Source organism: Rhopalosiphum maidis, chromosome 4, assembly GCF_003676215.2.
Source record: "Rhopalosiphum maidis isolate BTI-1 chromosome 4, ASM367621v3, whole genome shotgun sequence".
Taxonomy (NCBI): Eukaryota; Metazoa; Arthropoda; class Insecta; order Hemiptera; family Aphididae; genus Rhopalosiphum; species Rhopalosiphum maidis.
The window spans coordinates 50,261,238-50,277,617 of NC_040880.1; the positions used below are offsets into that span (position 1 = coordinate 50,261,238).

At 28.3% G+C, this 16,380-nt stretch overlaps 1 protein-coding gene across 1 annotated transcript in view; it reads left to right on the forward strand.

Annotated features, from left to right (window-relative positions):
- Window positions 1–16,380, forward strand: part of LOC113555969 (homeobox protein CDX-4-like) — a 34,419-nt gene that overhangs the window by 15,093 nt on the left and 2,946 nt on the right. The window lies entirely within an intron of this gene.

A 16,380-nucleotide genomic window follows, 5' to 3' on the forward strand; every position in this document is an offset into this window, starting at 1 on the left:
TTCTCTCTATAGTTTTAATGTTTAACTATTTTGAATTTGTATTTTTGTATCGTACTATTTGTAATTTGTAATTTTCAATACAGTATCTGTCAATCTATCTATACCTAATAAAATCAGTTGTAATTTTATTTAATAATATTTCAATAATAAAATTCTGGTTATTAGATTTTTTAAATTAATATTTCATTAGCTGTTTATAATATATAATAATATTTACATAGATATAAGTATATCGTGTACATATAAATAATTCGTAATTTTGATATCTTGACATTTACTTTTTTCCCTACTCTGTCATACAATTGAAAATGTTCTCGGTTCCTAATTGCCTGTTTACCATTATTAGCTTTAAGAATAACGTGTATTATTTTAAAACGTTTATCTTTACATTTTTAAAATAGCCTTTTGAAATACCGATGATATACTTGTACAAAATCAGACTATATGATACAGAAAAGACTGAAGATGAATTAAAAGTTATTCATTGGTGTGTATAAGTGTAGAAGGATGCATGTTATGTTTACTGTGTATAGTAAATATCATATACAATTATAATATATATTCTTTAGAATATAAGGAGCTTTTTAGTGTTAACACGTTTTTACTGGCAATGCCATTAACCCAAGTAACGCGTGATCGTTCGTTTTCGAAATTAAAAACCATTAAAACTCGCTTAAGAAGTTGTACAATTAAAACTAATTTAGAAGTTTTATTGTTAATGAATTTCGAAAGAAAGTTGTTATTGGATATTACTTTAGATGAAATTATAAAACTAATGTGTAACAAAAGTATTGAAATGCAAAAGATTTTCAAAGTATAATTTTTTTAATTTTTTTATTTATATTTTATAATTTTTTTATTATTATAATATTATATTTTAATAAGTTAAAGTTTCTTTGTTTCATTATTACTAAAACTATTGAAAATGTGTCTAATAGTATTTATAATTGATTTTGAAGTTAAAATTTTCATTTAAAAGTTAAAAACAATTATTTTATCTTTTGATTCTATTAAACAATAGGAATTCAAACCAAGTATTTATTGTCTATTATTCTTATCATTTTATTATTTAATACTCAACTATTATAAATTTAAATTTAATAATTGTAATATAATATAATTAAGTTGTCAGAAAAAATCACTTAGTATATAGTTATTAATAATCTCTCGTTTAGTACACTTTTCTGTTGAAAACTTTTTATGAATATTAACTGAAATTTATTTTTGCATGCTATCGTAACCAACTGTATCACTTGTAAACAATATACACAATGTTAAAGAAATAATAATAGATTTTTAAGGGGTTAAGCTGTCCATGCCTTTTCTTAATACTCATTTTAACTATACCTAGATGCTTTTTTAAGTATTTCGAACGTTTATAATTTTTAATGAAAATATTAATGTTTAAAAGTAAGCCCTTTATTGATTATACCACTTATACCTCGCCATGAAAAAAGTACCTAGTACGTGCCCGAGTCATAATTATACAATAATATTAACAAATCAATGGTGTTTTGCCAATTTAACATCTCACATGTAAGCGTATCTACGCGCGTGCTTTTTATACCGATTATGTCACATTTCTCTAGTTGTGATTTGTGAATTCAGTGGTGTACGCAGGGGGGGTGTCTGGGAGATATGACACCCCCTTTAAAAATAAGTATCTGTTTAAATTATGAAACAAGGACTAAAAAAAAAAAAAGTCAATTCGTGCATATAATTATGATATGACACCCCCCTTAAAAAAAACCTGAGTACGCCACTGTGAATTTAACCAATATATCTACGCTAAAACGTGTGTTTACGAAATGTGTTCATGTGATAATGTGAAACAGATTTTACCTAGATTGTACACTATAATTTTCAGGTCTAAGTATTTTGTTTTATTAATTGGTATATGGTATAATTATATCTCGTACACATATTAAACTAAGTATTTTCTTATTAATGTTGCGATATTTACACGAAATAAGAATTATTTTGTTTTCTTTTTGATAAACAGCGGTATTACTTATTATTATGACGGCGTATTATGTTTTTATTTTTTTATTTATGGTTTTACAATACGTATTATATAGTCTCTCATAAAATTACATTAAAGAGTTACATTTCCCATTTGGCTTTAATCTTCTCTAATTTATTCGGCGTTTAAACTCCTTATACTGCGATTGAAGTCGACAATTAAAATTAAAATTAAATTTCAATTATTTTATTGCGATGAGTGCATATAAACGTTAAATGGAATCTCAGTTTAGCGATGATGTGCAAATGTTATTAATGTTCCGTACGCTTGCCTGTATAATTAAAATATATTATGCTATATATGTATATATTATGTATTGTCAAATCGTTTTGCTTTATATGGGAATAGCAATCGTTCAAACGGGAACATAGTTTTTTAACTACGTGTTATTGCAATTTGAGTTTGTGTGTTTATAGCTAGTATTATCATACCTAAAATGATGTTATATTATTTTTATGAACATTAACCCCATGATCACTATTTAGTACTTCAGTAGCTTGAATTGTTTTCTTTTGCAGCTACAAAATACCAATTTTTTTAACATCTATTATAATTGACTTATAAACACTACTTTCCTTGATGCCAGCCTCATTTTTGTGTCCCTACGCTTAATAAAAGATCAAATTTCCTTAATGATATTCCTCCCTAAACTATACCAATTATGAACTAAACTCTCTTCACATTAGTTTTATGAAACTTGCTACAGAAAACACATTTTTCTTTATTTGATTAATAATTGTTTTTTTTTAATTATTTTTATATTTTGATCATAGTTTAAATGTTTATTTAAATTAGGCCACTCCTGTATTCTATATATATATAAATAAATAAATATTTAAGTTTTTCGACTCTAAATTTAAAAAAAAATACGATCTTAAGACCGCTTTTGTTTATGAATCATGTGTATACTTACGTTAGTTTTATTATCGGTGATGCCTGTATAAATGTTTCGACCCGTTGTGCATTGGATCCAAAATTTTTTAATGTATAAATTTCAGGCTGATAATGCAAACAATTTTGAAAGATTTCTGTCTTTAACTGCCGTATTACGATAAACTTGCTCAAAACTATAGTATCTATTATCTAAACACGTACATATAGGTATTGATGAATTTTACTTAAAACATTATTTATCTTATGTCTGGAAAAAATATCTCTTTTTTAAAAATTACTTGAATTAATTTATTACTCAATTCCCCAAACGTCCTTATAATAGGTACGTACACACAGTACCATAGCCTGTTGCGTATTATTAGGTATTATTGACACGTTATTTAAACATTATATTTTGTAAGCAACTGGTTTATATTTTTACACAAAAACTTTACAAAATTATCTATTATAATCTATACACTATCTTCTCATTAGAATATACAGTTTATTGTAAATACTGTGCCTCCACCCTAACTAATAATTTTAATTTCCCGTTTATTTTGATTAAATACTATTAAAAATTATACGTATATTATTAAGACTCTTTTATCTTCTGCTATACCTCTGTGTATAATTTATATTATAGCTAAGCTTATCCATAGTATAAAAATACCTAACTGTCTTTTAATAAATTTAAAATAAAAATTGTTACAGATTTTTTTAGATGTGACCGTCTTTAAGATTTATAAACATAGACTGGTGAAAATTGCCTTTTTATATATTTTTAAAATTTTACTTATTTAAATAGCCTCGAACAGATTTTATAAAATAAATAATATTACTCAAAAGAAAAAAAATAATTAGTTTTATTACGTGCTTAAATTTATATGCTAATATTTGTACAGAAAACAACTTCTGTAGGTAATTTAAATTATTTGTTTGAATTTGATTTCTCAACCCAATTAAAATCTATCGAAAATATTTAACCCGAAAGTCAAAACTTTGTTTCGCGTTCTTTTAATAAGTATATTTTAATGTACTTAGAGCTTTATTTTATTATTATTAGAGAGCTACAAAACCAAAAATCTTGACTATTTTGTATCTAATGCGTAAATGAGTATAGTATCCGGTGAATTGGTCGCTGAACGAACATTTTTAGTTTCTTAATTATTTTATTACTCTAGGTCTAGGATACTAATATTTAAAATATTATGCAATTCGCCCGCGATCAAATCATCGTGATCCAATGATTACTATTAGGAACATTTAAATTTTAAATCTAAAAGTATTTTAAACCCTAAAAGAGAGATAAGACTGATCCGCCATTCGCATTATAATGTTGTAATTTTGGATAATGCCTATTTTATACCTGTTACCTATAATTCCTATAGCGTGGCGTATAATTATTATATGAAATAGTTATTTATTTAGGTACTTCTGTATTTTCCGTTTATAATTTCTTGTGTTAATTATGTTATTGTGTCAAAAAATAATTTTTCTATTCGTTCTTACATTTATTTCAAAGTTTTAAAGCTATAATTTACATCTGTTGATAAATTTTTTTTTATCTTAATAATATTTTAAATAAAAAATTATTATGCATGGAAAATTATTTTAAGTAAATCTCTGTGTATAATATCATAAATTAATGTAACGTTAAAAGTTGTTCACGCTCATATAAAGATGCACAAACATAAAAAAAAACGTAATAATAAATATGGAAAGAACGGAAAAAAATATTGTTTAAAATCCTATGTACAACCCTTAAAATTTGTTCGTATTTAATATTAATACGGTTATTTATTTAGTTGTACACGCTATAATCGTGTCAAGTAATAACTGTTATAGAAAATATTTCCGGTGTAGCAGAGAATTGTTTAAAAGGCAGTAAAATAAACAATAAAGCAATGGCATAATATCGTAGCTAAATCCGTTTCGTTACATAATACTGTCAATACTATTGACATTTTTTATTTCAACAATTGGCAAAATATTAAATTTTTCGCTAAGTCACATAAAAGATTTTTTATTGGGTTATACATCGTGAAAACCTTCTTCGAGTTATGGAGAAAAAATTGATATCTTAAAACAATTTTAGTAGATGGTATTATAGATATAAATAGTATAATAATAATAAGTTATAAAAATAATATATAATATAGATACCTACAGGGGAATTTTTATAAAGTTAAAGACTAATTTCATCAAAAAGTATTAACGTTTTAAGAAGTATATTTTTTATTTTTTTAAGTTTTGACTTCTTTAGAATGAAAATAACGTGCATTTTTAATTTCATATTCCAAAATAGAATATTTTCCTGTGATTTTCAATATAATAAAATCAAATTTCGAACAAAAAGAGTAGTTAGTTAGTCATAAGTCATAACTAATTAAGTAATTCGTTCAAAATCCAATTTTTATACAATTTTGTTTTTAAGCAATACAGAATTAAAAATATATTTTCAAAGAGTTTTTTTTAGAAAAGAAATACTTTGTTTACACGTATTATAAGTTTGTTTGTTTATTGTGTTTAAATCCAAACAATAATTTAACATGTGACAGAACCGTCACTATCATGAATGCAGCGTGATGGACGTAGTGCGCTCGGCGTATAGGTGGATTTGAGGACTTAGGGAGATAAAAAAAATTATAAATGTTTCATAGTTATTTTAGCACTATCACACACTACAATATATTATAAGTTATGATACAATGTAATTGGGTACGTTTTTAATATTATATTAAGTCGACATGACGTTGGCCTCGCAAATTTATTATGCAATGGCGGAGCACGACGATTCTTGCGATGCATCAACAAACTAGGGATGTAGATAAAGATTACACTTGTATAAAATACTTATAGGTACACATAATAGTAATATTATATTACAGTAGCCATAACATTATAATAATATTGTACATATTTTATGTTGCTGTATAATATATAAATATATTAATACTTGTTATATGACGTGTGCATTATATACGTACACGATATACTATATGTATATATAATGGGCAACTACTGCAGCACCAACACGGCAACAGGTAAACGCAGAAAAATCCTCTACAAACGCGCGTAATATGTAAAGAGGAAAATGAGCATACATATACATATATTATATGGGAACGTGCGTATAATATAATTATAATGTTCCCCCGCGATGAACTCGGGGATCCGGTTTTGGCGGTATGGACATTAAATAATAGTAAAATATATAAAATACGATATTATACATCGAGTGAAATAGCTGCGCGCATAGCGTATTTGTGCGCTGGACAAAACGGCGCACGGGGATGGGAAGGGGTGACTGTACGTACGTACGCATACATATTATAACGATATTAGAGAAACATACGCGCGACCGCATAAATGTATTATATTATCGGACGGACATTGGTCGTTATAGTTGTATTATTATTATATAATATTATATTATAATGGCGCGTACGGATATATTGTCATAATATTATATATTACTATACTATATTATGCGTCGTGGGCACTTTTTTCTATAGCTGACAAACATCACTATATAGCGCTTTATAGTTTATAATATACATACATATATATATATATATATAATTTATGTGTGTGTGCGTATGTTTGTGTATATATGTATATAAGCGCGATGACCGCAACACCGCCGATGTAATAATATATACATACTTATTATTGTTGTGTATATAAATAACATATGTATATGTATACGTTGTGTACTCGTGACGTTCGCGTGTTTTATGTATTTTTATTACATATGAGTAACGACCGACCGCAGACGCACTCGTATATAATCGCACAGTGTGATGCCTATATATCTATATATCATACATGTATAAATATATTGTACATTATACATATTTTACGAATATACCTACAATATATATATATGTGTGTGTGTGTGTGTGTGTGTGTATGTATATGAGAATAATATGCTACACAGAATTTTACGACTTAGCCGCCGCCGTACGACAATAATGATGAAATCCGATGCGAACCGCCTCAGGTACAATTAATATTATACCGACGACGCCACTGCCGTTGCCGCCGACGACTGTCGGCTCGCAATAATGTCTCTCTCTCTCTCACGCACAGTCTAACTTACTTATATGTGTATATATATATAAATATATATGTATAAAATATTATCGTTTTTCCCCTTTTCACCGCGGACAGACGTATATGGTTTCGATCGCGCACGAATTGTGCGCATAACGCGCTTTTCGACGATTCGCAAGGGACACGAGCGCGGTTTTCCACTTTCGCGTCACTGCTGCCACTGTTTCCACGTCGATAAATAACATCTTCCGCTTTTCGTGATTTTTATAATGTATTATGTTATATTACCGATGATGACGGTCGGTTTCAGTTATTCAAAAAAAAATAAGTTATGGCAACAGTTGACGTGTCAAATTTTTAACCTTTCGAACAAAAATTAAACAGTGTACGATAACGTGTCTTTTTTTAAACGTAATTTCTCGGACTTGAAATGGAATCAATATTCCAGGACTTACGCAATTATTTTTTTCTGTTCTGTAAATATTTATTAGGACAGCGGTTGTATTTTAATTATATAGCTAAGTCATCAATGGAAAGACGAGTCTTATTATAATATTAATACTGTACATTGAAATGGTATAATATTTAGTTTTTCACAAGGAAAAACTAAAGAGAAGAAACAATAATACATTTGAAAATTGAACAAATAGGTTAACAAAACCTGGCCCATCATATTATTATAAAATCGTTTTTGATAATATATTAAGTGATTATAATACATTAAATCTATAAATATATACACTCGCCCCGCTGTAGAACCACTCATTTCTAAAATCAGCAGCTATTATTTTGTTTTAGTTTTACGGGTCTTGCAGCTGCCGATACATTTCCGTGAGATGATATTAAATCACAACTTTTTACAATTTATTACTGCCTACCGCGGTTGTCCATTTATACTATACCTAAAACCATAAACAAATCCTTTGAATTATATTGTTATAATTTTATTAGTTATTACTATAAATATTACATTATAACTCTACACAGTATATTATATTAATAGATGCTGCAGTTTGATTGTTTTTTTAGTATGTTCGTAATGTCGATAATATAAGTATTTGTTATTTTTTATTCTCTATAAACATTAAATATAGTTGTACATCAATCGGTTGGTGATTTCATAGCATAATTTATAATTTATGTAGTATTCCATAAAGAATATAATATGGTTGATCAAATAAAATTCGGCACTTACGATGATATTATTATATTCTATTATACTGCAATATACTAAAACTATTTATCAAGAATAGTTTATTATAAATTATGTATAATTATATAGCTCATCTACAGTGTGTAATCAGGTTAAACATATTTTTTTTAAATTAAAAACATAAAGGTATTTACACTATATATATATATATATATCATTTAAATAACTAATGTGGTTTTTTAAATAGGTACTTTGATGTACTTAGTAATTTTATTTTTACCCATAAGTTCGAGACTGGTTGAGTCATAGAAATACTTTAACACCCCATAACCTTTTTAGCCTTTGCTCTTGAACCTAAATACTTTTCCTAAAATACCTATACATGAATCAAAGTTAATAGGTATAAAAATATACTAAAGGTAGCTCACAACTTTCTATCTAGTAAAAAGTATGAATGTTGTCCACACAACTATATATGTATGTACTTAATCAATATTCCATCCCGTACTTTTTATCCCTGCAGGCTGTACTGCAGATAAAGGTAAAGTCTTGAGTGTTTTATTTTTCTAAATAAATATTATTATTATACTTAATTAATGCTAGACAAAGATGAACTTATTAATAGTTCAGTCAACTAAATTTTAAATTAAATCTACGAAAAGTTAAAAGTGAGTTAATTTAAATTATAGTTAATACTTACTTATTCAACTGGAGTGAAGTGGCACATAGGACGTTAAATATTTATATATATTATGTATATAGTATTTATATATAATTAACTACTTATCCAAAATTTGATTATTTTTTTTTTTTTACATCTAAATACTTCGAATAATATTTTGCTTTGGAATATAAAATTAAAAATGTATATTGTCATTCAAAAGTATAAACCTTTGAAATATAGTAAAAAAATAAATGTATTCCAGTAACATTGTTTCATAATAACTTAAATTTATTTTAATTACATATTTATTAAAATGTCAATAGTTTTTAAATAATGGATAATACGTATAGATCACCGGATAATTGATATATAGTGTGTTCTGCTATATTTATTTATTATTATGTATACCAGGGGTTCCAACCTGCGGTAGGTATTAATGCGGCCCTCATTTCACTTTCAAAATTATCAATTAATTGTGTATTAAATTTGAATGTATTATTATTAAAATGTATTTGGCCCACAACGACTTCTACTTACATAATGTGCCCTAATCTTCACAAAATGTTGGACACACTTGGTGTACATTATAGGTGCCCATATATATTTTTTTACTGCATATAGTTTAGTAAATTATGTATTTGAGTTAAAATTATTTATTAATTTTTCTAATTGTTACCTACTTATAAACTTCAATACGATAATTTTATAAATTACTTTGATGGTCAATCATAAATTAACCAGTACTAAACAGTAACAATCATTTTGATGGTGATTTTTGCTTTTTTAAATTGTATTTTAAGGTAATATTAGTCTCCGAACTAGTTTTTCTTTAGCTTTCATTAAGGATTTCTTGGATTTTTGGAACAAACAGTTGCATAACGAAGCGAAAGAACCATAATCGATAAATACTATTCACTTGTACGAAAATACAGTTTGGAAATTGGAGTTGATTGTATTTCATATTATTTCGTTCAAGTTTTTCACACATGAATATTATTATTCGTATATAATAATGATCTTTATAGTGATAACTTATTTTTTATACTTATTTGTCATGAGACACATAATATAAGATTTATTTTACGTCGTGTTATACTTGATCATAATTTTATTTTTTTCAAATCCAAGATTTCGTGTTACAATTTGTGATAGACAGTGATTTAATGTTAGTTTTATTAATTGTTTGTAATTATATTGTTATGTAGGTATATTATTTATACCATTCTTCGATTTTTTAAATCAACTACGTACATATTTTGATTTATTCAATTTCCGATAAAAACTATGTACACTTATTATAATTTTGATAGATATTTATATATATGTATTATGTATATATACTTACTTAATACGAGACAATATTATATATATATATATATATATATATATATTGTAATACATTTTGTTAAAGTAAACAATTCTTATTAAAATATCTCAAACTCGGTGATGGATTTTATATTTCAAACACACTTTTATATTATGTACCCTAAATGTTTTACCTATAACGGCCGGTAGCAGTGTATATTATACATTAAACAGTAACTAGATGTCTATGTATAATAATTATGGAAACCGCTATTAGATTATAAACACCTACGTATATTCAAATGCGTATGTACAGTGTACACTTTAAGACTATTGTATTATAACTTATTTTTAGTTACACATACGAAATGCATTTTTACAAAGATAGTGTCATGGGCATATCAAATATTTAAATTTCCCAACTCATTTTTGATAATGTTATATGAACAGCGTATACCTGCACGAAAATATATACGTATATAGAGACGGGTTCAGTATACATTATTTACTGTTTGGAACAAATATTTTCCAACTTTTCATATCCGACTTTCGTATCATGTTTTTTGATGTCGAGAATAATTATTATACATGCGATTAAAAAATGAGTGTAAACAGCGTATATATAACATACTTACTACATTCTGCGTGCACGCGCGTCGTATAGACGAAGCAACGGATTATAATACCTTCCTAAATCCTAAACCTATATCTTAACTATCCTTTTACACGGATTATATTTCAAAAACGTTTTGCATATTTTATATAGGTATAATTGTAAGGTATAGGTACATATAATACACAATAATAGTACACGTACATGCCTAACGCCAACACGCAGCAGATCGGCCGGTCGAGTTCAAAAAGAATTATTGTATATACATGTACAGTTTTTATCGTATAATGCGCGTCCTAGTCATTTTTGTAATTTATCGGTTTTTATTTAAACCACTAGGTAACATTTAATACTTATTATTTTATTGGTGTTTATACCGGTTTCGGCGGTCTGGACATCGCTTGAACAGATTTTATTGCTCAGGACGAAGGAAACGCGTTGCACAGCTATTAAAACCCATCAAGAAAAACCCTTTCGCCATGTGTCGAGCACGATGAGGCGGCAAAAAAAAAACAACCGACCACATTATCTTATTTAATTTTATTGCATTAAACATTTCCCTCTCGCCCTCTTCCCTGTACTCAACGCCAGCAGTCGTCGTAACACGTCGTAACTTTGATAGCTGTACACACATTATATTATACTTGTACACGTTCTGACGGTTTTAGTTCAATTTTTTCCATTTTTATATCCTTATTTCAATGGAGACATCATCATCAACAAAAGGTTTCACATCGCAACGGAATGTTATTTTTATTCTTTTCATCGGAAACGAAGACGGCGGTAAGTGCATAATACGAGTACACTATACATAGTGTATTAGTGTGTATATCCAAAGGGCCATTAAAACGACCCGATGGTCGATAAATTTGAGCTATTATGTCCGAGAGCAATAATTATTACATTATATATTATTTACATCCAAGAGACTATAATAATATTCACTACCTTGGGCATTGACGATAAACTCGACGATTTACCTCTTACACATAAGTAGTCGATAATATAATATCGATGTCTTAAAAACACATAATATTTGTTGCTGTTTTGAACGATTAACGATGCCTGCAATGTAACTCGACGACAATGTATTATAATATTATATATTTATATACACTGCTGCAGTGTACGTACTTACATGTACTTGTACAAAACTACAAGCCCTCGATATTTTTTATAGTTAATATCATATCCAGTGGTCCATCACTGTCTGCTCACCTGACTGTTAGTGTATGTGATGTATTGATGTGTACAATATTTAATGGACGATTAATCTTATTCTTTAAAAGTTTATGCGTTTACAAAATATTTGAGTGAAAAATGTACATATTTTTTAATTTTGTTATGATGATATCTTCTTCGCGTTTTCAATAATTTGTTGCGGTAAACAATTCCCCTCTATCATAATTCATTACTTTTACATGATTTCGCTATTCATATTTATCATAATGTGTTTCGTGTAATCCATCATTGGCTTATCTCTGCTGATATGTCCTTATTCATCACCTTCTAAGATGTTTTGCTATCGTGGCACGCAGTAAATTATGGTATATATTTTGCAGATTTTAATACTTTTACATTTCTCATTTTTTTCTTTATTCTGTTCAATACTTCCTAGCTCGTTATTCTTTTCGTCTAATAAATCTTAAGCATTTAACAGTAACATCAAATTTTAAAAGCTTCTGATCCTTATAGATTCTTTGCCAACTGTCCAAGTGTAGCAATAATGTATAATTTCTTATAGGTACTCTATAATGGTCATACTATTTATAAGCATTTTCAGAAACCTATAAAAGTGTTAAGTCATTCTAAAAATGGCGGATAAATGATTTTCATCCTAAAAAAGCCTCATTCCTTGTGATATCCTGATAATTATATCTGTTCTACTTCAGCCGGTTCCTGTAATTTTACTTTCTAAATCATTATACTTTTCTGTACATAAGCATTTTCCATTATTACATTACAACGAAGAAGATTTGTTACTATGCACTATTACTAGATCTGTGCAGGTATATGATCAAATTAGTTAGAGTTAAAAAAACCGTGCTTGTGTGACTGTTACATTTTTATCGGTATAAACTTTGAATTTCGAATTAAATCGTTTACACATATAATAACGTGCGTGTATTATATATATATATATATATATAATATGTAAGCTTCGCAGTCGTACTCGGATTTGATTTATCGTCCTCCGGACGGACGTCTGCGGCGCATACCCGCAACATCATCACACACCACCACCGCAATTTGAGCCGTTGATTGTCGCGAACGATGTAGTCGTTTTAGTCGTCGTCGTTGTCCCACAAAACGTGGCGCTGTAGCGGGTGTAGATCGACCGAACAAACCGATCCCTCGAGAGTCGTTATAATAATAATAATATTATGTGTATCGTCGGCCGCTATAATAATGTTCCCCACGCGTACAACCGTTGTACTTTAGTATATATACATGACTGCTCTGTTTTTCGGCAACTTTTTCGACGACAGCTGCGTTGAAACAATAGCGTGTTTATTAAAAAAAAAAAAAAAAACAAATCTCACCGCCGTTGCATCGTGCGTATATAGTAATATTATATAAAATTATGCAGTAACGGTAATGCGAAGGTAGTTTATCGAGTCCCCGAGACTCGAACCGACTTATAAATAGGTGGTGATGATGACGGTGAAGGTGATGAGGGGATGTTTGTGCGAGATTAGGATGTGAACTAGTGTGTGTATAGGATAATATTTATCGTCTCATATAACATATATATAAATCTATATTTTATGACTTTCTTGGCGATAAAACATGTGCATAATTTAAAAATAATGAGCGCATCAAACTAAATAATATATTATAATAACAATATTAACTATTAAGGTATTGTAGTGTTTGAACTGCATTACCACATATACACGATATATGATATATCTACCTTTATCTATATATATATATGTATGATATTATAATGTATTATATATTCTCGATAAATACAAATATACGCGATGCGCACGAGTGTTATATACTGTAATATATGCATAATCGTACTTCTATATTATATACATGTATATATAGAGTATATGAGGTTATGTTTATATATTAGACACGTATCTGTTATATATATAGTTGTGGTGTGTATATTATATATTATACATGTTGTGTATGTGTGCGTGTTGTGTTCGCGTACGCACTATACGCGCGCATGGTTCACCTGTTCACACAGAGTCACGAGTATCGGCTGCCATATTGTTACCTGGCCAATGGCGTTCTCTCATCCCGCACGCCACAGCGGTTTGTCGGACAATCGTTAAACGAAAAGGTAAAAGAAAACCGCGGCGATCCATTATGTGTTATGATAATAATATTGTAGCTATTGTACCCGTCGTACAAGCATATTATAATATGATATATATAAGCGAATACATTTACAAAACTCATATATCACAACTATATATATATATAGGTACCAACGCGGAAACGATATAAGTACTATAACATCGATTTATTGTTTTCGTCAACCGTTCGATATTTCCTAGGTAATAGTTATCTATAACCATAACGTATATATACGAATATCCTCGCAGTCGTCTTCACGTCATTTCCCCCAGGAAACTCGATCGTTTCCGGCTGGTATTTACCTAAATATAACAGTGATACCTATATATACTATTATTCATCACATAATATAGGTTACTCGGTGTATAATTATTATGTTTAAGTATGTATAGGACATAATATGTAATAGGTATTACCATCATAGCAGCGGTAAGTTATACACCACGATGCTGGTGTGGTGTTATAACCGTATATATACTATATACATTTCCATTATATGGACAAACCAAAAGCTGTGAACATACTCACGGGTACCTCATGTTCGCGATATCGCGCTGTATATGGAATATTATAAATTGTGGCTCTGCTCGTCGTTGTCGTCACCGTACCCGGTGTGTATGTCTGCGGATTATCTCGAGTGGCTTGGCGGCTTATTTGAAAAACCTCGAGCGGCCCAAGATAACGTAAATGGAATTACAAAAACCTTATCCTATCAGTTACGCCGTATACACACGCACGCTCAGAAAACGTTGAACAAGTCAAACATGTGTAAATATATATTATATATATGTGTGTGTGTGTGTGTGTGTGTGTGTGTGTGTGTGTGCGTGCGTGTGTGTATGCACTCGTGTATATTTGTGTATTAAAAGGTGAAAAAAATAATATTAAAACCACAACGCACACATGCACGAATAGACCGAACGAGATAACCGAGTGAAGAATATTTTCGTGTGGCTTAATGCTCGTGGTCGTTTTTTACTTCATTTGTGCTGTCATTGTTATAGGTATACCTACAATGCAATATATATTATTTATATAGGTACATTTTGTTGAGCGAATTTATTGTGTCAAATATATAATATATATATTTTCTTATGAAAATAAGGAATAGGTATACTTAATACCACAACACATACAACACAATGAATTTAATGAATCACTGCAGGAGCATACATTACAACTACCTCTATTCCGCCGTTTAATAATTTTTAATAATATAATTTATTTTGAACAATTGATATTTTATGATTTTTAAAATTATTAGGTAATAACAATCGGGAACTAGAAATAATAATATTATCTATTACTATTAAAATGAATCATATATACCATTAGAAAAATCAACATAGTATTAATATTATTTTCAATGAAATTAAAAACTATTCAAAAATATATTCAATTGTCCCCAAAACAATGGTTTGTGACGCCACCACTACCATATGTAAAATTAGTGTAGGTACCTACTATCATTTATTATATGCACCAATAAGGTACATAAAGTATCTTACAAGAGTAAGTATCTGGAAATGAATACATTACCTACTTTTGATTTTGTATCGAATAATTTTTATCGTCAAAAGAAAAGATATGTTTATATTCTATGAAATGCATTTATAATTAAGATAATGAGCAATGATATTGCAGAGAACGTTTTATAATAGGTACAGTTATATTACGAGTATAAATATTATATAATGTTTTCTGTAGTGATTAAGTACGCTGACTTAACACGATATAATAACGTCTATACATATTATACATCTACACATATATACTATATATTATTGTATAACTTTAACCGTATGGCCATATTCATGATCTACTGATCATGTTTGTTTGTAAAGGATTTTCTATTATCTAAATAAAACAAAAAACGCATTCAATGTTATACACTTGCACTATTTCTAGACTAAAATTACATATAATTATATGGTTGTAATAATTACATACACAATCCACGGCGATCTCATTAAAAATATTAACACAAACCTATTATTGAGTTTAACAATATTTATATATATATATAATATATAGAGTCAACGTAAAATGTCTTTATTTCAAAATGCCTATTCGATTAATTAACCTATATTGTTTTAATGAAGTCGTAAAGTGTATACTTAGTAAAAGTTCGTTGCTTAAAATTTTTTATAATATTATGTTAACTTATTTTTAAATATTAATTGTTTATTTATTGTATGTATACTTAATGTATTTACGTTGATATATATATATAAACTTTCATGTTATTATTCATAAATAAATATTATACAATGTAATTCAAAAACTGTTATAATATTGTAAAAACGAATTTGACCAATGGATTAATTCTTAGAATGAACACAAAATTTATACCTAATATAAATTAAATGACA